Source organism: Mauremys reevesii, linkage group 14 (genome assembly GCF_016161935.1).
Source record: "Mauremys reevesii isolate NIE-2019 linkage group 14, ASM1616193v1, whole genome shotgun sequence".
NCBI lineage: Eukaryota > Metazoa > Chordata > Testudines > Geoemydidae > Mauremys > Mauremys reevesii.
Window position 1 is genome coordinate 17416804 of NC_052636.1, and position 13117 is coordinate 17429920.

The 13117-nt window shown below is 45.1% G+C and overlaps 1 pseudogene; it reads left to right on the plus strand.

The window, feature by feature from the left end:
- Nucleotides 1-6682, plus strand: part of LOC120381895 — a 198606-nt pseudogene extending 191924 nt beyond the window's left edge.
- The last annotated feature ends 6435 nt before the right edge of the window (nt 6683-13117 follow it).

Sequence of the window (13117 nt, forward strand, 5' to 3'; positions counted from 1 at the left end):
GAGACAGCCCCATCTCCTGTATCAAGCTCTGGCTAGTGGGTATGTGATAAATGTGATGACCCTGCCTCCGTCTGTCAGCTGGGAGACACAAAGGTTCTCTCTTTCTACCCTCTGATGCCGCCTGGCTGTTCTAGGCAAGGTGGGGTGGGACTCTGTTAACATGTTCCTCCATTTACCTGGTGCTGCTGTTCCGTGAATAGTGGGGCAGCAGGTACTGAGTGTTGAATTCTTGCTCTTTCAGGGGCTGGTGACCTTCGAGGAGGTGGCTGTGTATTTCACCAGGGAAGAGTGGGCTCTGCTGGACCCCACTCAGAGAGCCCTCTACAGGGATGTCATGCAGGAGAACTATGAGAATGTGACCTTGCTGGGTAAGGATTCCCGTCCTCTTGGAATAGGAAATGAAGAGATAAGGTTCATGCCAGCCCCACAATGCCACCTCTACTCTGTCCTGTTTCAGCATCACCCCAATATGCCAGTGACACACACACACTACCAGAGACCCTCCCCTGCTGCAGAACACTTTGGGAACAGCGCACAGGAGCCGTATTGCAGTGTCAAATAGCTCCTGTTTGCTCAAGTAAACTTCTTTGAGATGGGGCAACCACATCCGCACGGAGTATTTGAGATGTGGGCGTACCATGGATTTGTGTAGAGGCAATATGATATTTTATGTCTTATTATCTGTTTCTTAATGATTCCCAACATTCTGTTCGCTTTTTTCACTGCTGCTGCACACTGAGTGGATGTTTTCAGAGAACTATCCACAGTGACTCCAAGATCTCTCTCTTGAGTGGAAACAGCTAATTTAGATCCGATCATTTTGTATGTATAGCTGGGATTATGTTTTCCAATGGGCTGCAATATGTGTTATCCTGACATCTAGTACTGCTGAGATCCTGCATTCAGTGATATCCCTGCCCTTCCTGTTCCCTTTCTCCCCTGAACCCCACCAGCCCATGCTTCCTGTTCCCAGCTTCCCCAGGACTCTCTCACTGTCTCTGAACCTCTCTGTCAGCAAGAAGCAGTGCCAGGGAGACTTGCCCTCTCTCTGGAGTCTTTGATTTCTGGGACATGGATTTACTTTCTCTGTGTTTTAGGGACTCTTTGAAATTGAGTGTCTGTGATATTAACCACAGTGCAACCTGGACTGTTGAACAGCTGTGTCCCCTCAGTTCCCAAGCTGGGGTGCCTTTTACACTGCTCTACTGTGAGAACAGCCACTCCTGGGCAGGTAACGCACAGTCTCCAGCATGTAACTCACTCCCAGCTACACAGTATTGAGTGCTGCTAGTCAGTGACTTATAAGTTACAGTGCAGCACAGGAGAACCCCAGAAAATTCTCTGCTCCCAGACTTCTCCCAGAAATGTGCATCTTTCCCTGTCCAGCACACTCCTGAACAACGCAAGCTCATATGAAGTCTGTCATTTCATCAGTGGAAAATGACATGCCTTGTTATCCCAGATGGAGTTTCCAACACACTTTATTACAAACACACTGGTTAGATAAAGAATAAAACAAGATAGTTAACAATCAAAAAAAATATTTTAAGATACAGATAATGAGGCATAAAGCTCAGAATTGTTTACAAAAGAAATGCAAAGATAAAACACAAATTAACATCTAAGTTAACCAGCTGAAACGGATTCAAGGCAAATGTTTCTCTCACCATGTGCTGAGACATGCTGGTTTTCCTTTCAGCCAGGACTCGGCCTAACCCACCCCTTCCTCCCACGTTCAGCTCTTCAGGAGTTGTCATGAGCAGAGGGAAAGGGGAGAGAGAGAGAGTCTGAAGCATTTTCCTCACCTCTTTTTATAATTCTGTCCTTTGTACTAGAAACAACTTCAGTTCTCAGCTGAGTCATGGTGCCAGGCTGTCTGTCGGAGATATGAGAATTGTGAGGAAAGTCTACAGAAAGAGCTTTGGAGCTTTGGTCAAGCTAGTAGGCCTGAAGTATTAGCTGATCTTGCTTCTCTGTGTAAAGGGCATAGAAAGGCAGAGTGGAATGGAAAATCCCCCAGATTGGGGAACAAGTGAAGCCAGGGGGCTGGACTCGATGATCTTTCAAGGTCCTTCCAGTTCTAGGAGATTGGTATATCTCCAATTATTTATTTTAATTTAAATCCCCCAAATTGGGGAACAATGGCTTTGTGTGCATAAGGGCCCTAGTAGGTGAAGTGGAAAGTCCCCAAACACACTGATTTGCAGTAACCAAACTTTTGAAACATAACCACAATGGAAGTGTTAGAAAAGTCAAACCACAAACTAGACTAGGAATAACAATAACAGGAAAGGCCGAATATGGAAAACTGATTGTTCAGTTTGCTTTTGACCTGCATCATATTTGGCAATATATTCCAAATAAGGAAATTAACGTGCAACGTATGTGCCATTGATTGTGGTTTTAAGCTTTAAAAGGCTTGTGTGATTTTTAGCTCAGGGGGACAGTATTCCAATAGCTGTCGCCACCTACACACAACCAAGAAAAGAGCCTCAGGCTGAGCTGATTCAAAATCAATCGTGTGGTTGTTTTCCGCAACAACTTCAAGTGGTCCCTATGATGGAATGTAAATGTCTTCTTCACACCTTCCCCCTGCAGGAGAATGGCTGTTTGACCAGCTGTTTGCCTTGCTGTCTCTGAGGAACTGCTCTGTGGGTGTTCCCCAGAATTGTAACTTTTTCCATAATCTCATACTGTAAAATCTCATAACTTTACAGATAGTGTTACTACACATTTTAACAGGAGGATAATATTCAGTAGATTATGCATTTTCAAATGATATCTCACAAGCCATACTGTGTACAAAATTGATAATTTTCTAGAAGAGTGAACATAGGGGTTGTGGCAAAGTTCCTCCTCTCCTCTAGTAGGTCCTGCGCTTATTGGCGGATTTCTTCCCCTCAGTGGTCTTCCCCTTGGGTGAAACCCCATAGTCTGGATCAACTACTCCTATGTCTGATTAGAAGTAGCGGGGCTGAGGGAACCCAGGCCCGCCCTCTACTCTGGGTTCCAGCCCAGGGCCCTGTGAATTGCAGCAGTCTCTATAGTGCTACTTGTAACCGCTGCTTGACCACTACAGCTCCCTGGGCTACTTCCCCATAGCCTCCTTCAAACACCTTCTTTATCCTCACCACAGGATCCTCTTGGTGTCTGATGCTGCTTGATTGTACGGTGTTTTCCTCAATCCTCCAGTAGTACATCCTCTCAGTTCTTAGTTCCTTGTGTCTCTTGCTCCCAGCTCCTCATGCACACTTCTTTCCTCTGGCTCCTCCTCCCCAGACTGGCGTGAGCTCCCCTTTTTATACCAGGTGCCTTGATTAGCCTGTCCTGATTGGCTGCAGGTGCTCCAATCAATGTAGCTCTCTCCGGTGCCTTCTAGAAAGTTCTTAATTGGCCCCAGGTGCCTTGATTAGCCTGGAGCAACTGCCATTTTGGTTCCTATGGTACTAGGGATTTGCTTAGCCTGGAGCTAACATACCTGCTCCTCAATACTTTCCTGTAGCCATCCGGCCTTGCTCCATCACAGGGTGTAGACTGACACAGTGTCTGTGTGTGTGTTCCCAGCAGATATGTGGGTATTTCAATCCCTCATAAGCACAGTGTTTGGCATCTTCATGGACCTGGGGAACTGGTCCTGCGAATTCACTGGTTTACCAAGTGTGACACTGTATGGAATTGTGAGACACTTTGGTATTAATAATAAAATAATATAATCTTATCAAATTGCAATGAATCATGCTAGATATGCCATTTAAGGTGTCAGGGGAAATGTTATGATTTTCCAAGTATGATCATTTTGTTTCTATGTCTGTATCACCTTTGTATTGTGAGTTATAGATATGTAGGGTATATCTGTATTTCCAGACTTGTGCAGTGTTTCTGGGTGACACCCCCAGACATATTGGCATCAACACTGCCTAGCCTGTTTGATGGCCCATTGAGGGTCATCAGCTGTACAATGAGCCCATGGAAAGGACCAAGGGGATACACCTATTGCGTCAGCAAGACATGCCGGGGTATTGCCTGTGTAATGAGAACTCCAAGGCTTTTCCATGCCACATGCTGTGAAGCTTGTGTTTGGGACACAGGAAGTACAAGCCACATAGCAAAAGGAATATAAAGGGCAGCTGCATCATCTCCATTTTGTCTTCAATCCCCTTGCGTGCCTCTGGAGCAACTTCTCTACAAACTGAACCCTGGAACAAAGGACTGAATGACCCATCCAAGCTATGGATGTGTTCCAGACGGACTTCCAAGCCAGCAACTCACCAATACTGCTAAGAACCTAATATATCCATTTTGGAATGTATCTGACTGCTTTCCCATTTAACTTCTTTCTGCTTTTCTTTCGTTTAAACCTTTAGTTTAGATGCTAAGGATTGGCTGGCAGTGTGGTATTTTGGGTAAGATCCAAACCTATACTGGCCTGGTGATGTGGCTGACCTTTGGGGTCAGAAGATCATTTTGTTTATGTGAGCAGAGTTTTGAAATAACCTCTCACTGTACTGGGCCTAAGTGCTGATTAGGAGTCAGAGAACTGGGATGCATTAAAGGGGCCGTGTGATTTCTTTTTTCAGCTTCTCGATAACCCGAGTGGGTGATCCCTTTTTCAGCCTGCCTGATCTTGGCATTTTCAGTGAGACCTGCCTCTGGCCCACCAGGTCATACTAAGCACTGAAGTTAAATTAATAGAATGTTTTTTATGACAAAGTCTTATGAAATCAAGTGAACTCCTTTGTTTTCTTTCATCTGAGCAGGGTTTCCTGTTACCCAGCCTGATGTGATCTCCCAGCTGGAACAGGGGGAAGAGCCATGGGTCCCAGACCTCCAGGGTTCAGAGGAAAGAGAGATCCTGAGAGCTCCCTGCACAGGTGAGGAAACATTAAACCACCCAGAATCTGTAAGTGCCTGAAGGAAACATCTGGGATGCCCAACAAAGCCCTTGGGGAGATCTCTCAGTTCATTATTATCCCTAGCAGGAGTCGTATCCTCAGGGTAACTATAGCTCATGGCTTCCTATAGATCCTAGCAGACACCAGGCAGTAGCTTCCTCCCTTCCCCCTGCGTATTTGGATGGGATGTGAAGGCTGAATTCATCCCCCTCCTCTCTCCTATTTGGGGGAAGAGTTTGGGGGAGTTCAGCTCCTGATTTTTATTTGACCTGTCTTCAGCACTTGTTTTTGTTTGGTCTTCCCCTTTCCATCCCTGTTTGAGGTTTCTGTCTCTGTCACAGCAGGTGATGCAATGGCATGTGAGAAAGAGGAGCAGAATTTTCAGCCTGAAAATGTCGAGCCAGTGGGTAAAAACAGAGCATTATCGCAAAGATCGAAAAGGAATGTGTCCAGGAGTCATGAGCAGGGAAACTCCTGGGAGATTCAGCACAGACCAGAAACAGAGCAAGGAAACCAGCCAGGAGAGAAATTGGATAAATTTATTTTCTCTTGGGGAACTCAGAAGGTCCTCATGGAAACCACAACACAACAGGAAATCCTTAGGCGAAAGAGAAAAAATACATGCCCTGAGTGTGGGAAAAACTTCATTCACGGATCAAACCTTTCTGTTCATCTGAGAATCCACACAGGGGAGAGACCCTACAAATGCAGTGAGTGTGGGAAAACCTTCAATCGCAGCTCACACCTTATTGCCCATCAGAAAATCCACACAGGGGATAGGCCCTATAAATGCTGTGAGTGTGGAAAATGCTTCACTGAGAGTTCAGACCTTTCTGTACATGAGAGAATCCACACAGGGGAGAGGCCCTACAAATGCAGTGAGTGTGGGAAAACCTTCAATCGCAGTTCGGACCTTATTAGGCATCAAACAATCCACACAGGGGACAGGCCCTACGAATGCAGTGAATGTGGAAAATGCTTCACTAGCAGCTCAAACCTTTCTCAACATCAGAGAATCCACACAGGGGAGAGGCCCTACGAATGCCGTGAGTGTGGGAAAACCTTCACTTACAAATCAGGCCTTTCTAGACATCAGAGAATCCACACAGGGGACAGGCCCTATGAATGCAGTGAGTGTGGGAAAACCTTCAATCGCAGATCAGGCCTTTCTAGACATCAGAGAATCCACACAGGGGACAGGCCCTACGAATGCAGAGAGTGTGGGAAAACCTTCACTCAAATATCAGCCCTTTCTCAACATCAGAGAATCCACACAGGGGACAGGCCCTATGAATGCAGAGAGTGTGGGAAAACCTTCACTCAAATATCAGCCTTTTCTCAACATCAGAGAATCCACACAGGGGAGAGGCCCTTTGAATGCCGTGAGTGTGGGAAAACCTTCACTTACAAATCAGGCCTTTCTAGACATCGGAGAATCCACACAGGGGAAAGACCCTACGAATGCCGTGAGTGTTGTAAAACCTTCAGTCGCAGCTCGCACCTTATTAGTCATCAAACAATCCACACAGGGGACAGGCCCTATGTATGCAGAGAGTGTGGGAAAACGTTCACTCAAAGTTCAGCCCTTTCTGTTCATCAGAGAAGCCACACAGATGAGAGGCCCTATGAATGCAGAGAGTGTAGGAAAACCTTCACTCACAGATCAACCCTTTCTGTTCATCAGAGGATCCACAGAGGAAAGGCCCTATGTATGCAGTGAGTGAGGGAAAACCTTCACTCAAAGTTCAGCCCTTTCTATTCATCAGAGAATCCACTCAGGGGAGAGGCCCTATGAATGCAGATATTGTGGGAAAACCTTCAATCACCGCTCACACCTTATTACCCATCAGAGACTCCACACAGGGGAGGCCCTATAAATGCTGTGAGTGTGGAAAATGCTTCAGAGTTCAGCCCTTTCTCAGCATCAGAGAATCCACACAGGAGAGGCCCTATGAATGCAGTGAGTGTGGGAAAACCTTCTCTTGGCACTCATCCCATGTTAGCCATCAGAGAATCTGCAAGAGAGATCAACATTGTAAAAATCTCTAGGGCTATCAATACTTTGTTTTTGTAATACTTTTCCTGATTCCCACATAGTAACTTTTAAAGCTCTTTGAACTGTTTGCAGCACCGTTATCCCTCAGCTTGTCCAGATGAGTGGCCCATTTTTGCCTTTTGCAGTTCGCCCTCTTTTAAGATGGACCTATTTGTCCTTTCTATTGTCCCACAAGTAACTGGAGTGTGCCCTTCCTATGAGGAACCAGGGAGCATCACGTTTATACCATTCCTCCTATTGCAAAGTTATTGTTAGAGTCACCAGTGATACAGATTGTATCCTTGCCAATTGTTCTCATGTTGCTCTGGGTTGTGCTGAAGAGCAGTTATATTGGGAATTTTTCAAATTATATGTAAATGAAGAGGAGCAGGGGCAGGAAAAAAGTATAATTACAGCTTCTGTGACACTGGAAGGAGATGGGGTGACTCAGGCCACGTCTATACTTACCTTCCCGGTCGACGCGGTGAGTTCGACTTCTCGGAGTTCGAACTCCGGAAGCGCTAGTTCGAACTCCGGTATATATATGAACTCACAGAAGTGGTTGCGGAGTCGACCCTGGGACAAACGCGGAGTTCGCTTCCCCGCCGTCTGGACGGGTAAGAAAACTAACTATAGTTGACAAGAATTCAGCTGATCTTTGAATATGTTATTGTTACCTAGTTTAAAATGATAGGTGAAGTTATTGGACCAGAGCTAAGAGATTCCCTCCTTCTGAATCACTGGAAAACTGAAAGTTGTCTTGATTTTGCCTGTTTATCTTCATCACAGGAAATTCTATCCATCCACTTCTCAAAGTGTCATGTGATTTGAAGCATTCTCCGTTGTCTGTGCTTGCAGATGATGTTTTGACTTCTTTAATCCATATCAGAGTCGCTATGACTGGAGAAATGGAAAGTGTCAGACCTGGGAGAATTATTGTTCCCAAATACAGTTTTTTGTGATCATTCTAGAGTTTAAATTCAGGTTCCATCTATTGGTAAAGCCACTTCTGGCAAGACTGTTTTTCCCTTATTATGGGGATCTCTATCCATTGTTAAATAAATTTGTAAATAACATAACTGACTATTGAGACAGGGATGAGGAAGCAGGTTTGAATGGATCAGAGGAGAATGTGATGGGAGACTCTCTTGTCCCGATTCTGAATAATCAGATGTAACCTGCTCTGGAATTTCACTTGACACTTTCTTTGTCATGTATTCTCTCTCTGTGGGTGAGGGTTTCTATCTTTCCTGAGGAGGCTGTTTGAGTTCACCCAATTGGATATTAGTTCATTTGGTAGGATGTAGCTCAGATTTATTGAAGAATTTAAGACAATGACCCTTTGCTAAAGTCCTCATTTATGATTTCAGCTTTGCTTTTTCCCCATCAGCACTCCATGATGACATGGAGAAAGTTGAAGTGCACCTGTTCTATAAACAGGAGAGAACTCTCTAATTTACTGGACAAGCTAACAAAGAAACAGCAGTGATTTAAAATCTCCACTCAGAAATGGTGAACAACAGCAGAACCCCAACTAACTGAAGGAAGTGCATCTGATCACAGTGTATTTCAGTTGTTTAAGGCAATATTGTCTTCACTCGATGATCTGGGAAGAGAATTCCATGGTAAGTGATTTTGAACTAGGCAAAATGCCCATGGGTTTGTGTCTCATCTAGCGTGATATTGTAACCCAGGCCCTACAGAAGATCTCTCCTAGCTAATCCTATGGTATGGGAAATGCAGCCCTTCATGACACAGATGTTGAGGAAATAGAAGTGGAGTTTTTGTCAAATTTATCCTAAGTGCTAAGATGTGTATAAAATGAAACCAGTGTTGAAAATGTAATAGCTTCTGAAAAATAGCCATTTTTAAATAGAATCCAAGCTCTGGTAACTAACGAAGATTCTGATCCAGGCCTGTATCCAGTCCCTTCCCTGGACCTGTGCCACCGAATTAAAGAAGAGCTGGGCATGTTTCAGGAAGCCATTCCTCATTAACACTGCTGAGATTTTAAGTGGGGTTTGTAGCAGTATTCTACTTCAGCAGAACTGTAACTTTCTATCCTGACCAAGGATTTGGAAAGAGCTGAGGTTGAAAGAGTCCACACCCAGTTCTTGGTTTCTACCCCAGTAGAAAACCTATGGTGACCCAGAAAATCAGGTTTGTACAGCTCCACTTCCAAGTTCAGTGTCACTGATTACACTTCAAGTATGCCAGGGTTAGATTGAGAACAGTCATCCTTCAGCCTGTTTGGATGCAAAGAGAGAGTGCTTCATAGGACAGTCCTTCCTGTGGATCCCAAACTGGCTGCCTGGATGGGTAACAAGGACTTTCAGGCTGTAGAAATTATGGTAACCAATAAGGCAAAGGAATGTGTCAGCCTACAATTTCAGATTTTCAGATACACGATGTTGAGTCCTGAGACTATGGTTTTGTGTCTGAAAGAGACAATTAAGCTGATGTTGGCACAGCTCCACCAATGTAGCTTCAGTTCTGTAGCACTGCAAGGTAACAGATGCTCTTCCAATGGGAGAGATTTCTCCCAGTTCAGAACATAAGATTAGTCCAGCCACACTGCAAGTCAGACCAGTGGTGGCTATGTTGAGCCCACTCTCCCGAAAGTGGCACTATCTACACAGGGGTTAGGGCTGGGACTACATTGTTCAGCTGTGTGGATTTTTCACTCCCCTAAATAATATAGTTATCCCAATAAATGTCTTTAGTGTAGACCAGAGAGGTTTCTCTTGTGTTTTATGCATTTACCTTACTTCTCTACCTCCTCCTACTTTGAAAGATTAAAAGTGTGAAAAGAGAGGTTTTTTCTCCATGATGCAAACATTATTTCCGACATAGAGACCCTTCTACCAACACATATGGCAGAAGATCCTGAGATATATGAACTCACAGAAGTGGTTGGGACCTACGTTGGCAGACAAACTACAATAAGAACCAGGGTTCAGTTGGCAATGGGGATTAAAGATCATCTAACATATATGACAAGAATTTGTGATCTTTGAATATGTTATTACCAATTAAAATGATAGGTGAAGTTATTGGTTAAAGTAAGAGACTGTGGGATAATCTGAATTATTCTGGAACAAACTGACAAGTTGTCTTGATTTTGTGTTTTGTTAGTCATACAGGAAATGATGGCTAATCTTGAAAAGTTAATTAGATTTAATTTACCCTGGTTCCTCAACTGTTGCTACAGCACTACTACCCATCAGTCCAAAGACTGAGAGAAATGGAGAGGTCCAACCAGTGTCCTTTTAGTATCTTATTGTTCCTCTCTCTGTTTTTGTGCTGGCCTTTCTAGTCTATCACTTTCTGCCTTTGTTTAGTTGGTAACAGTTGGTTTCCATCACTCACGTTTGTTTAAATCTCTATCCATTGTTAAATACATTTTTGCTTGTTTGATAACTGTACTCAGGTGCTGTGTGAGATACAGTAGAAATGGTCCACAGTAAAACTAGTAACCTGGGATACTTGGTGCAGATAGGATCTGGGATTTCACTGAGCAATTCTGGTGATCTGGGCTGGATTCCCAGAGGGGACACATTGAAGGCTTTTCAGGGGTCTGGCTGCTGTAGCTCATCTGAGGAGGGTGCTTAAGTTCCAGCAGGATGGTGAGTTTGGTCACATTAACATCCAAATGAGACAATAAACTCCCTCTTCCTAGTGGCAGGTGGCAACAAGAGACTCACAGCCCTCAGCACCCTGAGAAGGGTCACAATGTGTCTCTGTGTTGATCCACCTGTCAAATTCACACAGAACAGCTCGATATTCCATCAAACTCTGCATCACACCTGGCCTTGAGTATTTAAAGATTCCATAACTATTTGTCTATGTAAAGTATCAGAACAGTTCACAAATTTTAGGATCTGCCCTATGAAATCATGGAAAATATGCTCTTCACTCTGTGGGTTACAATTATAATGACATGAACAACAGGAGGCAAAATCGATTAACTCGAAATTGCATATTGTGTCTCATCTAGACGTGATATATCAATCCCTGAAAGCCAAACACTCCACCAAAATTAATACTAAAAGCGGAGTCGAGGGAAGAGATCAGGTATGTGGAGATCCCTTGAGGATTTCAACGCACATTGATCTAAGAATCACAAGTTCAGACTTGACACTGGAAAACCTGCAACTACCTGTCTCTCTGAACAGCCCTGTGAAAGCATGTAAAGAATCCAAGCGCTGGAGGACACCTGTTTGGGTCCAGAGTGACCTAGACAAATTGGAGGATTGGGCCAAAAGAAATCTGAGGAGGTTCAACAAGGAGTCTCCAGAGTCCTGCACTTTCTCCTCTTGAATCCCAGGCACTGCCACAGACTGGGGACTGACGGAGTGAGTGGGGTTTGATAGCAGCCTTCAACTACCTGAAAGAGCAGCAGTGTGGGCTTTCCCATGCCACTTTTGCTGGGCTGGGCAGGCAGCCTGGAGGCCTTTCTAGAAGAGGATTGGGAACTGAGTTAGAAAAACCAATGTGAAAACCAGAACCTCAGGTTTAGACTCATTCATTTATAATATTAAATCTTCAATTCTAGTGTCACAATCAATACAATTGCTTCAGCCTGATAGTTGCCCAAAGGGAAAACTTAACGTCTTTCAAGAGGAGTGGAGAGAAAATACTTTTCAGAGTCCAAAGACAAAGGTGGGTGAGGGTAAGAGCTTGCAGAGGACCAACCTCTGTTGGTGAAAGAGACAAGCTGTGGAGCTAACCCCCACACTTCTTCAGTTCTGTGTAGCCTGGAGCTCGTCTCTTCCATAACCAGCAGTTAGAACATAAGAACAGCCACACTGAGTCGGACAAGTTCATCTAGCCCACTCTCGAAAGTGGCCAATGCCCGGCGCCCCAGAGGACCCCTGGGACCAACATGGATACAACACCACCACAAACAAGGTTAAAAGTCAATGCACGTGAGAGAAGCATCTTGTGTTTCATTCCTTATGTCCTAGTCCCATCATGTGGCCATTTCCTTTTCTTCCTTTCTGTTAAAAGCTTTGGTGTTTTGCACAGAAACATTATTTCCCAGGAGAGACCCAGGAGGGGGGGCTGCATTCCTGTACCAAACAGTCACTGGAAGGGGGTAGACAAAGGCCTTTAGGACGAGGCATCCGTCACTGTCAAAAGATCATCTCCCTCCTGCAGGTCACTGGCAGCCTGAATTTGTTCCTTATCCTCCTGGAGTCTGGGGGAATCAGCACTACCCAGCCCCTCCGCACAAACCTGATCTTACAAGCTCAGGAACTGCAGTCACAGCAGGGGAGGGCTTTGTCTCATTGGAAGGGATCAGTGTCTGTCAGGAGGTGGTGGAAGTGACAATTCTGTGATTTCCGACCTCCATGACTAAGTGAAGCTGGAACATGTAGGTAAAATTATAGCGGTCGGTGCGTTTCAGTATAAATTGGTGTTCATGTGACCATAAACATTAGCACAGTAGTGTCAGGAAGTGGATGGGTGTGTTGGACTGGTCAGGCTGAGTTTGATGGTGGGTTGGAAATTGTTGAAATCATGGTGGAATTCCTCAGGGTTTTCTTTTCCAGCAGGTCCAGATGCTGAAGATGTCAGCAGTGTAGCACAAGTCAAGTAGGGACCTTAGGGGACAAGAGCTGAGGAAATATTCTAAGTCAGCCATAAAAACGTTGGCACATTAGGGCCATGCAGTACCCATAACAGTGCGCTGGCTTGAAGATACACATGGTCCCCAAATGTGAAATAGTTATGGGTGAGGACAAAGTCACAAGTTCAGCCTCAGGTTGCCGTGACATTATCGGGGATCGGTTCGCCGCGACAGCAGTCCATACGTTGTGTGGAATGTTTGGTGAGGAACTGCCTCCATGAGTAGCCAGGATGGTGTTTCCTGGAAGATCGCCGTGGTTTCCTCAGGAGTCAGTGGCGTCTCGAAGATGTGGGAGTGCTGGTGGCGTGGGGCCTGAGGAGGCGTCTACATGGCCAGACTATCCCTGCTGTCAGGGTGCCAATGCCTGAGATGATGGGGCAGTCCAGGATTTCAGGTTTATGGATCTTGGGCAGCAGATGCACAATAATCCTGGTGGGGGTTCTAGGCTGTCTTATTGCCAAGGGCGGAGAAACTCGAGCCAGCAGCAGGGGTGCAGAACATCGATCCCTAATTATGGGGGTGACAGGCGCCTCCGAGATCCTGACTTGTCATCCCAGC